The following is a 21,255-nucleotide window of genomic DNA, read 5'->3' on the forward strand; positions in this document are numbered from 1 at the left end:
TTTCTTGAAACAGTCAACAAGTTTTTATTTATGAAGATGTACTTTTCTGTGTCAACATGCTTGGAAACCGTTTAAAACCTTACATATTCTAGGAGCAGTTGAAAGAATGAAAGTATCTGACATTTTGTTAGAAGCTTTTTTTTTTTTTTTTTAAAGATTTTTTTTGTTATTTTTTTGACAGAGATCACAAGTAGGCAGAGAGGCTGGGGGTGGGGGGGGGGGGGGGCAGGCTCCCCACGGAGCAGAGAGCCAGATCATAACCTGAGCCAAAGGCAGAGGCTTTAACCGACTGAGCCACCCGGGCGCCCCCATTAGACGCTTTTTAAAGGAGTATCTGGTTGTTCTCCAAATAAGCCACCTCAAGAAATTAATGCCTTCACTTTGGGGGGAGGATGCTATGAAATGGCCACTCTTTCATACTAAATTTGGCAAGAAATATAGATAATGTCATTTTAGAAAGCCACGTACTTGGTGATACTTATAAAGAGACATAAAGGTATTTGGTGCCTTTTGACTTACTCCCACCGGAAAGTCAAGGCCAAGTAATAAATCTAAAATGTGGCAGAATCTCAGGCTAACAAGAACTAGATGAAATATGCAAGCAAACAAAATGTCCAGCAGGAAGAGCCTGGTTGAAGAAATTGTCATATAACCCACTCAAAAGAATTAGGAATACAGGAGCATATCTAGCACATTTGCTTGAATTTTTTTTTTTAAATGCATCCCTCTGCACAGTGGAACTGCCAAAAGGAGGAGGCTGACCAATTAGAAAAAAGTGCTCCTTTCTCTTGATTTAGTCATTGGATATTGGGCCCAATTTCAGACCTCTTCTCTCTGGGCCTCTTACACAGGCCCAGTCTGAAATAAGTATTATACGGCTCCTTAAAAATATGGTTTTGAAAACACAGAAGAGAGATTATGATGCACTACATGGGAAAAGTCTCTACAGTAATTACATACTGCCAAAATTGTTACCAAAAAGATGTGAAGGGGAAAAAAAACCCACAAAAATGTTTCTATAATGGGCAATCATAATATATCATTAAAAGTAAAATTTTTTGAAATATTAGGAAAATATTTTTTTAAATTTTTATGAAAATATTAGACTTGTACATAGAGACATTTGTGGTAAAAATCCATTAGCCTTGGACTTGTACACAATCTTTTTGTACCTGTTTCCAGTTTTTCCCATGTATCGCTATAATACTGATATATATCTTTGCTATAATATTGATAGATATCTGTCTGCTGAGGTTCTCAGTAAGAATCAATAGAAGCCAAACCTGGCTCTCTTAAGCAGAAGAAACTTACTGGAAAGATACTGGGTAGTTCTCAGAATTGACAACCAGGCCTAAAAACAAAGGCCAAAGGGGGTCAAGCAGCATACATGTACTGGCCAGGGCCCCACCGCTGGTCTCAGCAGCCACCATCTACCACCTAGCTTCTCATCCTTGTGACTCCCAATCTTTTCATCACTTGCTCTATTTTCAAAGTTGGTGAAGCCTCGGTTGCGTGACGGTGCCAGGGGCTACTGTGAGCAGAGATTCCCAGCTTCTCCTATGGGTGGGTTATAGAGGTTCTGAGAGTGATACCCTCAGCTCAGGGTAGGCCTGGAGGGCCTAGAGCCTGCAGAGCTGGTCTTTTCTGGCAGTGAGCAGCCTCCTGCATTCAGAGAGTACTTTACACATCATATCCATTTTCTATGCATGGCATGACATGAAAAAGGTTAGAACACACTGCCCTAATGGAAAAAGGCCACTGATGCCCATCGTTGAGGATATCCCAGTACTAGGAAAGAGGGTCAGACGCGAGCCAGCCTGGTTCAGTAAATATCCATGACAGTAGCCTTTCTGAGTATGCTGTTAAGTGTGATGGCCAAGTATCCAAGATCTGGAGTATGGCTTTAGGGTCTATATTAGTTATCTACCCCCAAACTTAGTAGCTTAAAATAACAACATATCACATAGTTTCTGAGGGGCAGGAATCTGGCCCAACTTAAGAGAGCCCTCTGCATTAGACACCCCCCCAAGCTGTCAACTGGGCTGCCCTCGTTCCAAGACTTTTCAATGCGGAAAGGATCTACTTGCAAGCTCACTCCTCTGGTTATTGACAGGATTCCGTTCCTTGAGGCCATTGGACTCAGGGCCTCTGTTCCTTGCTGGCTATTGGCCAGAAGTGGCCCTCAGTCCCTTGGCCCATGGGCGCCTCCAACAAAAACAGCTTGTGTCATCAAAGTGTGTCAGCCAAGACAGCAGTACCAGCAGGACAAAAGTCAGTCTTTTGTAGCCTCATCAAAGAAGTGCCATCATTTTTACCCTCATCTGTTTGTTCAAAGGGAAATCTACTAAGCTAGTCACTCTAGGTCACTAGGTCCAGCCCACATTCAAGGGGAGGGGATGATACTAGAGCATGAACAGAGACTTCAGAGTCCAAGGCTAGGTTAACAAAATCTAATGAGATTTTGCATCCTATCTAACCTGGCCAGGGAGGTCTATCTTGCTGACTATGACCACAAACCCAGAGATAGGATTCTTGGGGCTTTGGGTTCAGGGTGAAAAGGATCTGCATAATCACATGAAATAATACAAATGCATTATTTCATATTCATGTGTGAATAAAAGGAGCTATAATTCAGTGTTCATTCATAAAATAAACGTGAACCCAGAAGTTATTAAATTTAGAGGAAACTCCATGTTTTATTAATCAGTTCTAGAAGAATTTGAACAAAAACTGCAATTCTGGCTTAAAGAACCCGAGCTAACAAGTTAATCTACCATCAATCTGATTTTCCTCTTACTTTTTCCTTCTGCTTTTTCTAGTCTACTGTAACTCCTCTTTCATCTGTCAAAAGTTGTATTTTTTCTTCCGTATGGATCTCTAGGTCCCTCTTTGTTTCCTCAGTGCCATGAAAAGTACATACAAAAATGGAGTAACAGCAGGGAGCCTAACTTCCTGGGAAGCTCTGAAACTCACTTCCTCTGCACTGTCTCCCTTAGTGCTACTGGGGAGGTGCGATCAGGTTCTCGATGGATTCATGAAATGGGAAGTCTGCCCCAGAACTTCCCCAAGTTCCAGGCAATGCCTCCTATGAGCCTAGGAAACATCTATTAGTTAAGCGATTTCTGAACCATCCAGTGGCCAAAGGTGTGCTGGTTTTTGTCCATTTGGGCTGCTATAGTAAAATACCAAACACTGGGTGACCTATAAACAACCAATGTCTATTTATCATAGTACTGGAGACTAGGAAGTCCAAGATCAAAGCACCAGCAGAGTCAGCATCTGGGGGTGGCCCTCTTCCTGGTTCACAGATAGCCATCTGCTCACTGTGTCCTCACATGGCAGGAGGGGTGAAGGAGCGCTCTGGGATCTTTTTTATAAGGGCACTAATCCCATTCTTGGGGGCTCCACCCTCCTGACCTAATTACTGCCCAAATGCCCCACCTCCACATACCATCACAGTGGGGATTAGATTTCAACATATGGTTTTGTAGGGGGAGGGGATACAAATATTCAGTCTATGGCAAATAGTTAGGAGGGAAGAGATAAGTCAAAGGAAAATAAAAGACAAAAATAGAAAAAAACAGAAGAGGAAAAAAATAAATGGGTCCTTAACAGATAATGATGAATAGTTTCCCAAAGTGCCAGACATCACTGAGGGCTGTTACTTGCCTCCTACTTCCATAAGAAGTGGGCTGCATATCAGCCATCATTTATGGGTATCTATTATATGCAATACACAGTGCATGTGGACATTTCTAGAAAAGGGGTGGGGGGAGTCTTAAGCTCCTTGCCTTAAAGGAGTTTATAGTTTTGTGGAAAAGAATATTGCTCTTACACAACCAGTTACTCAGATCGAGGATGAAAAGTGCTATAATAAAGACACAAAGCAACATGGCTATTTTTCTACTATCCCAGGAAACGTAATTCTCCAGCCCAACCCATTGTTATAAGTAAAACAAATTAATTCTTCAATCTGAATTTCTTTGCACCCAGGTTACCACATGGACATAATTACATGTATTTATTTTTTATCATGATGGACTTCAAAGAAGTTGCAAAGTGTAATTTGCAACCTAAGTAAACATAAGAAAAAAAGTAATTTAGTGAAGCAATTTATTTTACAATTCACTATTTCCTTCATCATGGCTATAAATCATCTTATGCTCAGTAATTAATTTTTTAAACATTTTTGTTTGTTTTCCTTAAGGGCCTTTAGGAATATGCAAGGAAAAATAATCCAAGCACTATGTGAAGATTTTTAAAATCATGATGTTTCAAAGATGTCTGTATTATAGGGGTGCGTGGATGGCGCAGTCAGTTAAGCCTCTGCCTTCAGGTCAGGTCATGATCCCAGGGTGCTGGGATGGAGTCCTGTGGCAGGCTCTCTGCTCAGCCGGGAGCCTGCATCTCCCTCTCCCTCTGTCCCTCCCTCTCCATATTCTCTCTTGCTCTCTCTCTCTCAAATAAATAAAATCTTTTTTAAAAAATCTATATTTTAAAAATCAACATAAACTGTTTCAAAGACTTCTTTAGTAGTTTTCTGCTTCAGCTGCAATCTATCTTACAAATATTTAACTTATAAATAGATATCAATTATTTGAAGGAGGGGCATTTGCTGGGAATTACTGGCCTGTCCCCTGCCATCACCAACCATCTCAGTCCCTCATATGTGCTTTGTGTCACTATCCATCTGAAAATGTCCCGTAGGTCATCAGCATTCTTCAGAGACCAAAGACCTTTCTAAATCCTTAAACTCCAAATCCCACCATCGCGTAGCATGCTGCCCTATAAAATCCAGTTAAGTACAATGAAAATCATCTACATGGTTAGAGAACAACAATGTTGCATTAAACATGAGGCTGCTGGGTGTTTATTGCATGACCAAGTGTATATTTCCTTGTAGTGCACTAACCTCATCACACACGTGAGGCAGTCTGTGCTTCGCAAAATTACAAACGTGAACTATGTCAAGAATCTTCTGGGTTGCTTCTAAAAAGTCAAGACCGTGGGTGTTCAATGTCGAAGCTAGTGGGCTGGATTCTTCAGCACCTCCCTCTTTATCTTGGCGCCGTTGTACACACACACACCCACGCTGTAGCTGACCCCAAAATAGCATCCCAGAAGACAGCCAACTGTGAACCTGGATGTGACCTCACTGGAAAGAGGGTCTTTGCTGTTATGATTAAGGATTTTGTAATGGGACGATCCTGATTGTCATGGTGGGCCCTAAGTTCCAGAGCAAATGTCCTCCTAAGACAGGCCAGGGGTGGGTGCGTTTCGGACAGACAGATGAGGAGACACACACCCAGAAGCCAAGTGAAGACGAAGCAGGGGGAGAGCCTGCCGCCAAGTCAAGGATGGCCAACATCCACCGGGAGCCGGAAGAGGCAAAGCATGGATCTTCCCTTCCAGACATAGAAGGGGTGCAGCCCTGCCAACACCTTGATCTCTGACTTCTGGCCTCCAGGGATGTGAGAGAATAAAGTCTTGTTGTTTTCAGCCACCAAATTTGGGGTCCTTTGTCACGTAGCCTGGGTAAGGAATGCATACATATACTTCAGATGTATTGGGTTCTGGGGACAAAATGTTGCACAAAGTTGTTAAGATAAGTACACTGTTAAGATAAGTACACTGTGTGTTGTGGGAGCCAGGGTGATCGACTAACACATTTCCTTCACCAGAATTGCTTTTTATTTGAATGTACTTTGCTATAAGATTCAGAGTCCGCCACCATCTTAATGGTCTACCTCAATAAGGCGTATCTAGGCTCACGACTTTTCGTGATTTAATAGCTTAGCCTCATCTCTCTCTCTCTCTCTCTTTGTCTCACTATCTCTCTCTCTCTCTCTCTCAGTTCTGATTACATTTCAGTAAAGGAAGGGGTTATAAGCACTCCAGTTTGATGGAAAAGTAATTTTATGATTGGGGTATGAGTTGAAATGGCTCTTCCACAGAGCAGGAAGTACAGATGCCATAAACCGGCCCTAAGGACACTATCAGAGGGTCCCCTTGACCACCACAGCTCAGAGTTGTTACTTCTTAACCATTACATGCCTAATGGCACATGTATCATGCTTTAACGACTATAAACATCTGACCACAGGGCGCCTGGGTGGCTAAGTGGGTTAAGCCGCTGCCTTCGGCTTGGGTCATGGTCTCGGGGTCCTGGGATCAAGTCCCGCATCGGGCTCTCTGCTCAGCGGGGAGCCTGCTTCCCTCTCTCTCTCTCTCTCTGCCTGCCTCTCTGCCTACTTGTGATCTCTCTCTGTCAAATAAATAAATAAAATCTTTAAAAAAAAAAAATCTGACCCCATAAGGATAACTTTGTAGGATAGGTCAGTTGTTTTCTATCAGGTTTCCTAGAAGCAGAACCTTTATTTATTTATTTATTTGAGAGAGAGCATGGGAGGGGGAGGGTCAGAGGGAGAAGCAGGCTCCCCACTGAGCAGGGAGCCTGATGCGGGACTCAATCCTGGGACTCCAGGATCACCGCCTGAGCCGCAGGCAGCCGCCCAACCAGCTGAGCCACCCAGTTGCCCTGCAGTTTCTTTTTATTATTATTTATTTATCATTTTTTAAAACGTTTAATCCCAAATAATTAATGTACAGGGTGATACCAGCTTAGGTGTACCATATAGTGATTCAACATTTTTTTAAAAGATTTTATTTATTTGACAGAGAGGAGAGATCACAAGTAGGCAGACAGGCAGGCGATGTGGGCCTCGATCCCAGGACCCTGACATCATGACCTGAGCCGAAGGCAGAGGCTTAACCCACTGAGCCACCCAGGCATACCGTGACTCAACGTTTCCATCCATTACTCAGTGCTCATGGCAATAAGTGCACTCTCCATCCCCTTTATTTCACCCATTTCCCCACCCACCTTCCCTCTGGCAACCACCAGTTGGTTCTTTACCCATACAAAGTCTGTTTTTATGTTCCTCTCTTTTTTCTTTGTTTGTGGAGATGGGGTTTCTGATGCAAGTGATTTTTTTTTTTTTTTTTTTTGAGACAGTGCTCTCAAGCACCATCTGCAAGCGAAAAAGGGAAGCAGGCAGTGCAGGGGAAGAAGCCAGGCAAAGACAAGTGTCCAGGAGCACCTGGGTGGCTCAATCGGTTAAGCGTCCGCCTTCAGCTCAAGTCATGATCCCAGATCCTGGGATCAAGTCCCCCATCAGGCTCCTTGCTTAGAGGGGAGCCTGCTTCTCCCTCTGCCTACTACTCCCCCGCTTGAGCTCAATCTCTCTCTCTCTCTCTGACAAATAAAATAAATAAAATCTAAAAATAAAGACGAGTGTCCACTGAAGTCTGGCTTCTGCCTGACCCCGTGGGGGGCTCTGAAATGTGTATGGTACTGCAGCATTGTCCCCCAGCTTGGGCAAGAGTCCAGGACTTTTATAACATGTATTAATCACTCATCAGCTGTGGACCACCTCCCTCCCCGGGGAAGCATAACATCCCAGTATCTCTGGGACGGGAGCCTCCCTACAGGCAAGGGCAACCCTCTCGAGAAGGATGCAGTGCGAACTGCCGGCAACTCATGTTCCCAGCAGCCTGAGATGGGTGAACCAGCATGTAATAGAAACTGGTCAAGGTACTAATAGCTCTTTCAGGATGTGTGGGCTCTGCTTCCGACTGCATTTCTAATCACACGGCTGATCACTTCCATGAATACCGATGCCGTAAGAGAACTTTCTGGCAGAGGAAAAAAATATGTTTGCATTACTGGAGAGTTGGAAAGTCACAAGTCTTGCAAATCATATTAGGGAGATAGTATCAGCATACACTTTCAAATTCTAATAGGAATAATCTGGGAAACGTGCCGTTTGTAAAGAAATCTGGTTTTAGGGACGTCTGGGTGGCTCAGTCGGTTGGGCATCTGCCCTGCTCGGGTCATGATCCCGGAGTCCTGGGATCGAGTGCTGCGTGGGACTCCCTGCTCAGCAAGGAGCCTGCTTCTCCTTCTGCCCCTCACCCCACTCGGGCTCCCTTTCTCTCTCTCAAATGGTAAATGATTAAGATCTTAAAAATAATTTTTTTTAAGAGAAAAGAAATCTGTTTTCAGGACACAAGTGGGAGCCCAACCCAGCTGTGAGTTTGTGCCGCTGTGCTCAGCACTGACCTCACATGGTGCTTAGTTTCCCAGTCTGTACGTCCCCTTGTAGCTGGCCACACGAATGTCCGTCTGTGTCAGTGTGGTTTATTTTAGTCTGTAAGGTCCTAGTAGGCACAGGTCACCTCTATTTATTGTTCTCTATGTGGCACGTTGCACAATTACTGCCTAATAACTGCTTCTTGTTGACGATGTAGTGTAGATAGGTGACTATCTGCCTGTCGATGGCGGCAATGACATTTCACTTAATGACCGCCCGCACTTTCAGCATATGACGAAGGCGTCATCCTCACATTCAGATACCTCCAGGAGCCACACAGATCTTGTGAAACAGTGGCCCAGGTTAGGTATAAAACAACAGAGAGAAGTGGGAACTATAAGAGGCAAAGTGTGTACGGGGATTAAAATTGTCATGTTTGAAACTCTATAGGGGTAAAACAAAATCATTCTGTGGGTCAGACCAGGTTAATGGGTCACCAGTGAGTGGCTGAACTGCAGCTCTTAGCTCCTAGTTGGAATTTCAGTCCAGTTACAGGCGTCTTGGATGTACTCTGCTGCCTCCCATCCACCAGCGTCCCCGAGGAGCCAAAGCCTGTTAGGATTTGCCTCTGTCCACCATGGCCAGTTGGAAGCACCTGAAATTTCGGTCACGCTGCCCTGCTTGTAGAACCAGATCTAGAGATCCTGATAGACTGCTCCGCTTGCCAGGGACATCTGAGTCACAGGTGCCCCATATGCTTACCACAACCAGGAGAGACACCTTCAAAGAGCCTACTTCCTTTGGAGGGTCCCACCTTTAGCAGGCGCTCCTTAAATACTTCTTGATGCCACAAACAAGCTGTTATGATAATCTTTGATTCCAGGTCTGGAGAAGGACCTCATGGGTTTGATTCTCAGAATAATCTTTCTCAGCATTTGCTTATGCTGCAAAGATTACACGTACTCATCACAAGCGTTGGCAGGAATGTGGAGAAATTGAATCCCTCATACGCTGCTAGTAGGAACGTAAACCCGGACAGCCACTGTGAAAACCAGTAGGGTGGGTCCTCGCAAGGCGACACTTACAGGAACCCTGTGACCTGGCAATTCTGCTCCTACATGCACACCCAAGAGGAATGAAAACACATCCACATAAAAGCTTGTGCACAGATATTCATAGCAACAGAATTCCTAACAGCCCAAAGGTAGAAACCATCCAACCGTCCATCAGCAGATGAACAGATAAATGAAATATGGTATATCCATTCCATGGAGAACGAAAAGGAATGAGGTATGGGCACAGGTTACAATGGATGGACCTTGGAAATGGTATGCTAAGTGAAGGAAGCCAGTTGCAAAAGACCACGTATTTTACGATGTCATTTATATCTTTTATCAAACGGTTTAAAAATCTATTCTTCTACTTTCTTTTTCTAGCATCCACTTTGTCAATTTTATAATGGATCACCAATAGAAATGGGGGTTGGAATTCAAAAAACCCAACGTTTCTGTGCTCAGTGGTGGGAATTCCATTCAAGACTCCGAAGTCTGGAACAAGTGGACTAGCACAGTGGTTCTCAAACCTTACACGGCAGGAATGACCCAAGGCATAGATGCAGGGCACAGGGTGCATCCGAATGACCCAAGACATCGATCTATGGATCTATAGATCCATAGATTTGTTAATTTCCAACAAACATGGTCATATTCCCAACAAGGTACCCCTGATTCGGCTGGTGGAAATTTGTTGCTGCTAGTCTGAGGACCACACTTGATAATTACTAGACTAGAATTTCTTCTTATTTATTTATTTATTTATTTATTTTGAAAAAGGCACAGAGTGGGGTGCCTGGGTAGCTCAGTCGGTTAGGCGTTTACCTTTGGCTCAGGTCATGATATTGGGGTCCCCACATTAGGTTCCCTGCTTAGTGGAGTGTCTGCTTCTCCCTCCGTCTCTCCCCCAGCTTGTGCCCTCTCTCTTTCTCAAATAAATAAATTAAAAATTTTATAAAAAAGAAAAAGTTACAGAGTTACAGGAAAGTTGGAAATACAGCACAAAGAACTTTTCCTTTTTTTTTACTGGGCCATTTGATAATAAGCTGTGACATAATGCCCTATTATATCTTAATACTTTAGTGTAAAACTCCCACAAATACACTCTTCTACACAACCAAAGTAGGACCATCATGATCAGGAAACAAACATGAATTCAGGGATGCCTGGGTGCCTCAGTCGTTAAGCATCTGCCTTCAGCTCGGGTCCTGATCTCAGGGTCCTGGGATCGAGCCCCGCATCGGGCTCCCTGCTTGGCAGGAAACCTGCTTCTCCCTCTCCTTCTGCCCCTGCTTGTGTTCCCTCTCTTGCTGAGTCTCTCTCTGTCAAACAAATAAATAAATAAATAAAATCTTTAAGGGAAAAAAAGAAAGAAACACGAATGCATTACTACCACCTAATCACCATACCTATTCAAGTTTGGACCGTCGGCCCAATAATATTGTTTACAGCCCAAGGATCCAGATGAGAACCACATGTCGCAGTTAATTGTCATGTTTCCATAGTCATGGGCCAGTTCCTCAGTCTCTTTGATGTTCTTGACCCTCACACCTTTTTATTTATTCCCTGTTATTTTTTAATAGTAACCCCAGTTCGGATTTGTCTGGTGCTTCCTCCTGAGAAGACTCAGGTTATGCACCCTGGGCAAGAATAACATACAGGGGTGCCTGGGTGGCTCAGTGGGTTAAAGCCTCTGCCTTTGGCTCAGGTCATGATCCCAGGGTCCTGGGATCGAGCCCTGCATTGGGCTCTCTGCTCAGCGGGGAGCCTGCTTCCCCCACCTCTCTGCCTGCCTCTCTACCTCTGTCTGTCTGAGAGAGATCTCTCTCTCTGTCAAATAAATAAGTAAAATCTTTAAAAAAAATTTAAAAAAAGAATAACATACAAATGTCTCTGTGTTCTTCTCCGTGTGCATTTTGTCAGGCATCGCATGATTTCTATGACTCCCACTAATGATGATGTTGCCTTTGATCATTTAATCAAGGTGGTATCTGCCAGACTTCTCTGCTCTACGGTTAGTTACTCTTTTCCTCTTTATCATTTATTAACATTTTGTGGGGAAGTTTTTTTTTTTAAGATTTTATTTATTTATTTGACAGAGAGAGAGATCACAAGTAGGCAGAGAGGCAGGCAGAGAGAGAGGAGGAAGCAGGCTCCCTGCTGAGCAGAGAGCTCGATGAGGGGCTCAATCCCAGGACCCTGAGATCATGACCTGAGCTGAAGGCAAAGGCTTAACCGTCTGAGCCACCCAGATGCCCCTTGTGGGGAAGTATTTTGACATGAGTTAAATATTTCATCCCTTATCAAACTTCCCATTCATAAATTCATTATTTATATATCTATCAACACATGGCTTCCCATTTTATTCAATAGGTTCATAAACCACAATATTATAATTTATTTTGATGCTCAAAGTACCCTTGATTTGACTAGTGGGAACCCTATGTCCTTCCAACACGTCCCCATCCTTCCTTGAGCATTTTCTTACTCTCTTGCCCAAGAAGATGTTCCAGACTCATCTTGTACTTTCTGTCCTACGGGTTTGCAATCAGTCATTTCTCCAAAAAGCCATACATCCTTTTATTTATTTATTTTTAATTTTTTTTTTAAAGGGTTTTATTTGTTTGACAGTGAGACAGAGAGAGCGAGTGCACAGGCCAGGAGAGCGGCAGGCAGAGGGAGAAGTAGACTTCCTTCTGGGCAAGGAGCCCAACACAGGGCTCAGTCCCAGGACTCTGAGATCATGACTCAAGCTGAAGGCAGATGCTCAACCAATGGAGCCATCAAGGAGCCCACCACAGTTCCTTTTAGTTGGAAATGACATTTGAAGCCCAGATCTGGGGGAGTGTTGTTGCTCTCAGTCCTCCTCAGTGACAGCTAAGGTGTACATACTACACGTGTGTACTAGTTATCTACTGCTGTGTAACAAATATCACAAACTTAGCCACTTACGCCAACACACACTTACTATCTCACAGTTTCCCAGGTCAGAGATCCTGGCATGGCTGAGCTGGCTCTTCTTGAGGGTCTCGCAAAGTGCTTGGGGTTTCTGATCTTCTCTCCAGGCTTAGCTGGGGAAGGACCCAGTTCCAAGCTCATAGGGTGGCAAAGAGCCTCCGTTTCTCAGTCAGGCTGTTGGCTGGAAGGCTGCGCTCAGTTCTTTGCCCCGTGACCTCCTCCCTAGAACCACGGGCAACGTCGTAGCGTGCTTCATCCAAGCCAGCGAGGGAGAGAGTCTCTAAACAAGACAGACATGACCATCTTAGAGAGCATGATCACAGAAATCACACCCTATTATCTTTGCTGTATTGTATCGGTTAGAAGCCGGTCATAGGTCCTGCCACACTCAAGCGGAGGGACTTACACAAATGCTTGAATGCCCAGAAGTATGGATGACTAAGACCATCTTAGGAGCTCCCTGCTACAATCACCTTACTGATTAATAGAGGCAAGGAGACCATCCCCGCGTCTGTCTGTCTGCCACAACACATACACACACAAATACATCTATGTTTCTTTTGCTATCTATCCATCCAGTCTGTCTACCTCTCCGATCTTGCAAACCACACTTCATTACGACGGTATCCGCTCGCAACAGAACACCACGTTGTTCATTTTTGTTTTCTTCTTTTCCATGTTTGTGACTCCCTCACCCAAGGGTGAGAAAACTTGATATACTTCTTGATGGGATCCATTCCTTGTCTCTACCGTCACTCCTTCTCCATTACAGATGCTTTCCTCTCTGCTCAGGCTCTGATATCCCATATCCCGCTGCCCTCGTGTGTAGACGCTTCGGTCATCAGGTTCAAGACTCTGACACACACAAGGGGCCGCTCTGTTTGGGGACACCCCCTCACCCTCAGGGGCTCTGACTCCAGTGTCGGTCATGCCTCTCCTTGGGTGGTGGCCCTCTTCGCCTTCCTTGAGATCTGACACACACAGCCAACCCTCCCTCCCCACACCACGGAGGTCCGGCCCCAGCTAACACCTTACGTCCGCATCCTTTGGGAAGAAGAGGAAGGGAAAGAAAAGCGCACATTTCTCCTTAACGCTCCCATCTTTTCCTCCTTCAATACAGTTCATCCTTTCCTCGCTCCAAAGTTGGGAGAGGAGGTACAAAACGTTCCCTGAACAGATGGTGTCCGACGCAAGCGGTTCTTCTATAAATTTGCAGCCTATGAGCTGGAGTGGGAGGAGCTCCAGTGGAGGAAGGAGCAGGAAAAAAATATACAGGAAGGACGAAGAGAAACTAACACACAGAGCGCTTTCCTTCTACCTCTGGGCTTTGTGGGAGCGCATCTGTTTTCCGGTCTGCATTGCTCCCTTTCCTTTCCTCTGCATCCATGCAGGCCTTCACGCAAGGGCCAGCCCCTAAGGTTCCTTCTCCCACAGAAGACCCTCTCTAACTGGACCCCGGCCACCTTCTACCTCCTTATGACCTTCCAGTCCAAACTCGTGCCCTTGTCACCACACCCTAGTGCTTGATTCTATATGAGCTTGTGCTGGTCGCTAGTTCTTTTATTTTATATTTAAATTTAAAATACATTTTTTTTAAAGATTTTATGTATTTATTTGACAGACGGAGATCACAAATAGGCAGAGAGGCAGGCAGAGAGAGAGGAGGAAGCAGGCTCCCTGCTGAGCAGAGAGCCCCATGCGGGGCCCGATCCCAGGACCCCGGGATCACGACCAGAGCTGAAGGCAGAGGTTCTAACCCACTGAGCCACCCAGGCGCCCCTAAAATATATTTTAAAATATATTTAAATTCATTATATTATATAAAACATATTTAAATTCATCATATTATATATAAATATCATATTTATATATTATAAAATATATTTAAATTTAAAATATATTTATTTTATTTTACACACCTTTTCTCCTGAACCGGAGAGTAAGTTCCTTAGAGATAACACTTCATTGCGTCCACCACACACTCGCTGGGTGACTGAAAGCAGCCACTCGGCAGGCATATGAAATGGGGCTGGAAAGAGACAGATGGGACCCTCGCCGGAAGAGTGACCACTATGCATTTCATCTCTTATTCCCTTGTTTGGTTCAGTCTCTTGACTATAAAGCAGGCCCAGCACTGAAGGTTCAATAAATATGTACTGAATTATAATTTGGCGTACACAGTAGCCACAGTCTCTCTGGAATACGCGGGCCCCAGAAGCCACGTGTGCTGCATTCCCCCTACCCCACATGGGTGGCCAGTGATGTGCATACAGAGCTGGAGCCATGGCTTTATTTAGGCCCCTGTTTTCCTGGACCTTTACATAACACGAGCCCCTCATTTAGAGGAACGTCGCTGAGTGTGATGCACGATTATATTTACGGACCGGGGTGAAGAGAGAGAGCAAAGATTAAGATGTTTTTCTGATACAGAGTCCGGGTTAAAAAAGGCGGCATCCCTAGTGGCAATGAGGCAGCAGTAAGAACAACTTGTGACACGTACCCTCACTGAGTCTAACCAGGTCATAGCCACGTTGTTTAACATACATCCTTCAGTGCTACTCACCACATGGGGCTACATATCATTTGAATTTCAGACTTATTTGTAATAACATCAGAAGTTTGTCTTTTTTTTTTTTTAGGATTTTATTTATTTTTTTGAGAGAGAGAGAATGAGAGGGGGGACAGTCAGAGGGAGAAGCAGACTCCTTGCTGAGCAGGAAGCCCAATGCGGGACTCGACCCTGGGACTCCAGAACCATGACCTGAGCTGAAGGCAGCCGCCCCACCAACTGAGCCACCCAGGTGCCCCAGAAGTCTGTCTTATAATAAAACCCCTAGCGGGGCGTCTGGGAGGGCTCAGTCAGTTAAGCATCTGACTCGTGGTTTTGGTTCAAGTCATGATCTCCAGGTTGTGGGATCAAGCTGCCCATGGGGCTCCACGCTCAGCACGGAGTCTGCTCAGAATTCTCTCCCTTTCTTTCCCTTTCCTCCTACTCTCTCCCCTCCTCAAATAAATAACATATCTTTTTTTTTTTTTTTAATCCCTAGTAACTGCATAGGAAGTAGATATCAGTCATCACCAAAGAATATCAACTAGTTTGACCCACGTTACTAAAAAGCATCAGACCTGGACAATCTTGACCTTCTGATCAGCTGCACCTTCCACCAGTCCTGGTGGAGATGACTGGTATTTTTTTCTTGCTGGTGTTCACAACGGATGCTAAACACAACCGACTGGCTTTGGGTCCTGCCTCCTATTGGGGTGATATTCTCAAGCCTTCCCTAATCACCCCGACCTAAGACCCGGCTGGTCAGCACAGTCCCAAAGCAGAACATCAGGCAAACCCAACATGCACTACCCCCACCGTTGGGGTCCGCGGGCCCGCGACGGGATGGGGCTCCTTTAAGGGCTGGAAGCAGGGAAGAATGCATGGGGGTTGCCAAAACAGCATGTGAGCCTGGTGAAGAGGATCCCGAACTGAAAGCACTGTGAGAGGGCGAGGCAGAACGTAAACAGTGATCTTTCTTCTTGGCAAAAACAAGAGACAAAAGCCACCTCGGAGGAGCAAGAAATGCTCTTTTTAGATGGGAGAGAGATAGCCATTTTTAGAGGACTGTCCCATCAAACTGAAAATGATGTCGGTTTTTACGTTTGTGTTTTTAAGCAGAACATTTGAGGCTGGTTCTGTAAAGTAATTGGATCCACATGTACACAAAACACAGACTACTCGCCCATTTAGCTGGCCAGGGGATATCTGAGGAAATCCGGCAGCATTCTGACTGTGTTCTGCGGGTCAGGGGTCCCAGTGGGTGCTGCTGAGTATTCTCGTTCCTTCTGAAACACTGAAAGGAAAGGCTGCAGGGGTTTAGGACAGGGTTAGCCCCATAAGGATCTGCTTGGTGACATTCTCCTTGTCCTGGTTCGCTTGACATTCAAAGTCAGCATACCCTCGTGCTCAGGCAGAGACCCCACAGAAGGGAGGCCAGGCAACAGCAGATGGTATGAATCAACTCTCAGACACACCAGGGGTTGGAAAAGCTCCCTATCTGGAAAACCAAGCAGCTTATGCTCATGAGAAGCTTTGTGATGAATTCTTTTGATTAGCAAACACCCCCAATGGTTTCGGCTATACCTCCGAATCCTCAGTTACCAGGTTTGCTTAATTTAAGTTCCAGCTGCACTGATTCAGGTTGTGGTAGAAATGCACCACCATCGATTGCTTTTTCTCATTTGCCAGCCTAGTAGGGAGTGGGAAAGGGCTTGAACTATGGAGTCAGACCCAACTATAATCCACTTCCGTCCCTAAATCCTGAGTACCAGCAGGCAGGTCAGTGACCTTCTCTGATGTCCAGTTTCTGCATCTGCAAGATGGGGGTCACTTTTCCCGCTTCATAGAACACTCTGCAGTCCCCAGCACATTTCTGGCCCAGGGCAGGTGCTCAGAGAAGAAAAGTGGCCATGGGTTTTGTTAATGACAGAGTCAGAAACCTACAGAGGTTGCACATCATAGAAGGTCAGCAGCTCTGACCTAATTCCTGCCTAGGCCGTGGAGGGGGACAACTACCACCAGCTCAGAGATTTCAGGTTTCAGGGGTGTAAACTGCAGGATATTGGTCCTTCAAACCCCATGGGAGACACAGAAGGACAAATAGTGTATGATTCCACATAAATGAGGAACCAAGAGTAAGCAAATTCATATAGACAGAAAGGACAAGAGAGATTGTCAGGGGCCAGAGAACGTGGGAGTTGTTGCTTCATGGGTATAGGATTTCAGTTTAAAGTAACGGAAAAGTTCTTGAGATGAATGGTGGTGATGGTTGCATATCACGTGACTATACCTAATGCCCCGGAAATGCACATTTAGAAATGGTTAAGATGGTCAATTTTGTTCTGTTTATTTTACCACGATTTTGAAAACAGGGGGGAAAAAATGCCTTGGGATGATACAAATCAAGATACATATCCTGGGGCCGCTTGCTGGATCAGCCAGTGCAGCATCCGACTCTTGATCTCGGGGTAATGAGTTCAAGCCGCATGTGGGGGCTTGTCAAGATCACTAGATAAATAAAACTTATACGAACAGATACATCCAATCGTGGAATATCATACAGCAGTTAGAAGAAATGGGGTAGATTTTCTTCTGTGGACATAAAAAGATGCCCAGTAAAAAAAAAAAAAAGGCAAGTTGTAACCATACGTGGAGTATAATGTTACTTGTTTTCTCTGTTTCACACTTACTAGCTCATCTTATTCTTGTGACACCCCTTATGATGTACATACAATTGTCTTCACCCCATTTGGCAGATGAGGAAACTATGCCACAAGCCAGGTGAGGCACCTTGCCCAAGGACACAGATCTAACAAGTCGCAGAGCTAAAAGTCTGATCTAGCTCCAACTCTCTGGCTCCTAGAGTCTGAGTTCTAGATGCTTCCATATCATCTTCAGTTGGGAACTTCTCAAATATGCGAGTTCTCTGGCCCCGCTCCAGACCTCCTGGATCAGATCTGCACAGCACTGAGATCCAGGAGGAGTCTTGTACATCTCGGAGGCCGAGGGGACCGCAGCCCAAACCATCAGGCAGCACTTAGTGTCTGTCTCATGAGAATAATAAATGGTAACATATGCATCGGTAAACTTTACTTGGAATTCCGTGGACTATTGTTTTTATTAACGGAGCAGCTTATTTTACAAACTAGACCAAACAACAAACAAACAAACCTGGCCACAAATTAGGTTTCATCCTGTCTTATTAGCTTAAGAGTTATTCATCAGGAACGCCTGGGTGGTTCAGTTGGTTAAGTGTCTGCCTTCTGCTCAGGTCATGATCCCAGGGTCCTAGGATCGAGTCCCGTGTTGGGCTCCCTGCTCAGCCAGGAGTCTGCTTCTCCCTCTTCCTGCCACCCCCCCCCCCGTTTATGCTCTCTCTCTCTCTCTCTCTCTGACAAATAAAATCTTTTTTTAAAAAAATTTGTATTTTGTCAGTTTATAAATGTTTTTCTCTTGAGACTCCTGCCTCTGACCTTCCAAACTCAGTCTTCAACCATAGAGTAAAACCTTATTGAACTCAATTCTGACTTGCAACATATTCCTTTGGAATCTGGTGAAGGCTTTGAGAAATTGAAGAAATTGTTTAGTAAATAATTTGTCAAGCTAGTCATTAGCTTGGACAGGGCCATATGTAAGCCACTAAACAAAGCCAGCCCAGCTTTTTTTTTTTTAATTTTGAGGATCTTAGTATATTAATGGTTTCTGATTGCAAATGAGACATCAACCTTCGTTAAGGGGCCAGAACTGCTTCCAACAGACATTCTGATAGTACTTTATTTGGTCTGATGTAATTTAATGCACTAGAACTGATGTCTTATGAGTCACTCTAAAACTCACACATTTTCCGAGGCATGTAAGTTCTATCCCCTTTCCATAACCACCCTTACGACTAGGCTGATTGATACAGTTTTTATCTTATCAAGTCTTAAATATAGTATTATGTAGTTAGGGTGTGTTTGCTTAAACCCTGAACTAGGAAAGTTTCTCTGAACATCTCCCTGCCTCAGTTTTTTCACCCATAAAATGGGTATATTAAGGATTACAGCCAGGGTCACCATATGCGGTTGTACAGACTGAGAGCTGCACAGAGTTAGGGGGCACCTCCAAGACTGTAGGCTGCTGCTCTACCTGGAGGGTTCCTGAGAGGATAACATGAGTAAAAGCCACACAGCAAGTGAAATTGTTTGACTGTTTGATGTTTTTAACAGAACAGGTCTTGATTCAAGGGATTATTGCTCTCAAATAAATATTGGGATGAATGACAAGAGAAATCAACTTGGAGAGTTAAGATGTGCTTTCCTCAATCAAAATCACTGATTTGGTACGCAATTAACATATTCTTCCATTAAGAAAAAAGTCAGAGGGGGGTGCCTGGGTGGCTCAGTGAGTTAAAGCCTCTTCCTTCGGCTCAGGTCAGGGTCCAGGGATCAAGCCCCATATTGGGCTCTCTGCTCAGGGGGGAGCCTGCTTCTCCCTCTCCCACTCCCCCTGCTTGTGTTCCCTCTCTCGCTGTGTCTCTCTCTGTCAAATAAATAAATAGAATCTTAAAAAAAAAAAAAAAGTCAGAAAGCCTACCTATCGTACAAGATGGAAGGGAATGTCTGCCTTCCGGGGCCACACAAGGAAGTGACAGACCCAGGGGAACAACTTGCTGGAGGGGTGGGATCTTTGGGAGGAGTTAGGTGCTGGGACCACGCAATCTCTCGATACCAGCTCCACCATCACCGGCTGTAAGACCTTCATGCTAACCTCATATGAACCCCCTTTAAATCTCAGTTTCTGGGGCACCTGGGTGGCTCAGTGGGTGAAAGTCTCTGCCTTCAGCTTGGGTCGTGATCCCAGGGTGATGGGATGGAGCCCTGCATCAGGCTCTCTGCTCAGCAAGGAGCCTACTTCCTCCTCTCTCTCTCTCTGCCTGCCTCTCTGCCTACTTGTGATCTCTGTCTGTCAAATAAATAAATAAAATCTTAAAACAAAATTTAAACCTCAGTCTCTTTCATCAGTACAGAACAGAATGATAACTTCATCGCTGTCAGGAGGGTAGACGGAGACAGGCACGCAAGGACTCACCACTGTTTGGGGGCACCAGTGAGCTCCCAGCAAGCCCTTGCTTGCTCGCCTGCTTACGGTCTTACCAGAAGCATCATTATTATTCCAGAGACAACTCTCTCTTTCCATTTCGCCTTCTACTTCCTCGCATGCCTACTTTCTTCCAGAGGGCACTCATTCCCGCCATTATGATGACCGTCCACTGTCTTCTCCTGCCTGGCATTTTCTCTCTAGCAGCTGTTCTAAACGCTTGAGTTGAACCCAATACAAGACGCATCTCCTGGGAAAACCAAAAGAGGCCAAGAGAGATAGAAATCCACCTAAATTACTTACCAACAGTTCGCCTCTGCTCCTATCCCTTAGGAATAACAAAGTGACCGTGGTTGTGTCCTCATGATGTGAAATGTGGTTTCATCGTCATCATGGCCTCCGTATGTAAATATCCTCAAATATAGAAAATGTGTCCTGAAAAAAAAAAAAAAAGAAAATGTGTCCTGGGTTTTTCCTTGTGTCATGTTTAACTATTTCTTGCAATCTAAGCTTCAAAATAGAAACACTAAGGGTTGCCCCACTTTGTAAGTTTTAAAAAATGGACTTTGTAAAAAAATCATTGCTTATTAAATGAGTCTGCAAGCTACATGGGAGCCATAGACACAAAGAGAGATAAGGTCAAGACTGGTCCCCCGGGAAGGTATAGCCTCGTAAGAAAAACACAACGGGACGAGCGTTACGTAGCAGGTGCCAGGTTCTGCGGCAAAATAAGCCCCAGATGCCAAAGGCTGTTCTCTGGTCACCACAGGCGGGAGCTTAAGGCCAGGTTTCCCAGGAACTAGGAAAATGTTTGAGTCCTTGGGGGGAAATAAAAGGCATCATGTCCAAAATATGAAAAAGAAATGAGATCAAATACATATGTAACTGAATGTCTTCAAAACCTGCCATATGTCAGTTGCATCCAAATTATTTATAAAAAGTGATTCCATCTGAAGATGATTTGTAAGCTGGGCTTTTTCCCCCTTTCCATGGCTTCTCCTTCAGTTCCCCGGGGTTAACAGGCAATCTTTGGGGCTCCTTGGCTTGTGGCAACCTGATTCCTATCTTCCCACGGCACCCTCCCTGCGGGGCTCTGTGTCCAAATGTCCCCCTTTCCATAAGGACACCAGTCCCTCTTGGCGTAGGGGCCCGGCCCACCGGCCCCCCCACCCCCAGTGTGGCCTCCCCCTGATTTAACTCATTACATTTGCCAGGCTCTATTTCCAAATAAGGCCCCGTTCTGTGGTACTTGAAGTTAGAACCTCAGCATGTGAATTCGGAGGGACACAATTCACCCTATAAGAGTGGGCAGAGTGGTCATGGGAGGAAGGCCAGCCAGGCAGCTGCAAAGGCCCTACAGAGACCAGAGAGCACAGGGCCACGCGGAGAAGAGAATCAAGATGAGCCTGAGGTGGGGGGCCCGGGTGGCTCAGTCAGTTAAGCGTCCAGCCCTTGGGTCGGCTCAGGTCATGGTCTCGCAGTGATGAGATAGAGCCCCGCGACAGGCTCTGCCCTCAGTGCCTCG

This window comes from Mustela putorius, unplaced genomic scaffold (assembly GCF_011764305.1).
Source record: "Mustela putorius furo isolate JIRA1106 unplaced genomic scaffold, ASM1176430v1.1 tig00003870_pilon_pilon_pilon, whole genome shotgun sequence".
In the NCBI taxonomy this organism is placed as follows: domain Eukaryota; kingdom Metazoa; phylum Chordata; class Mammalia; order Carnivora; family Mustelidae; genus Mustela; species Mustela putorius.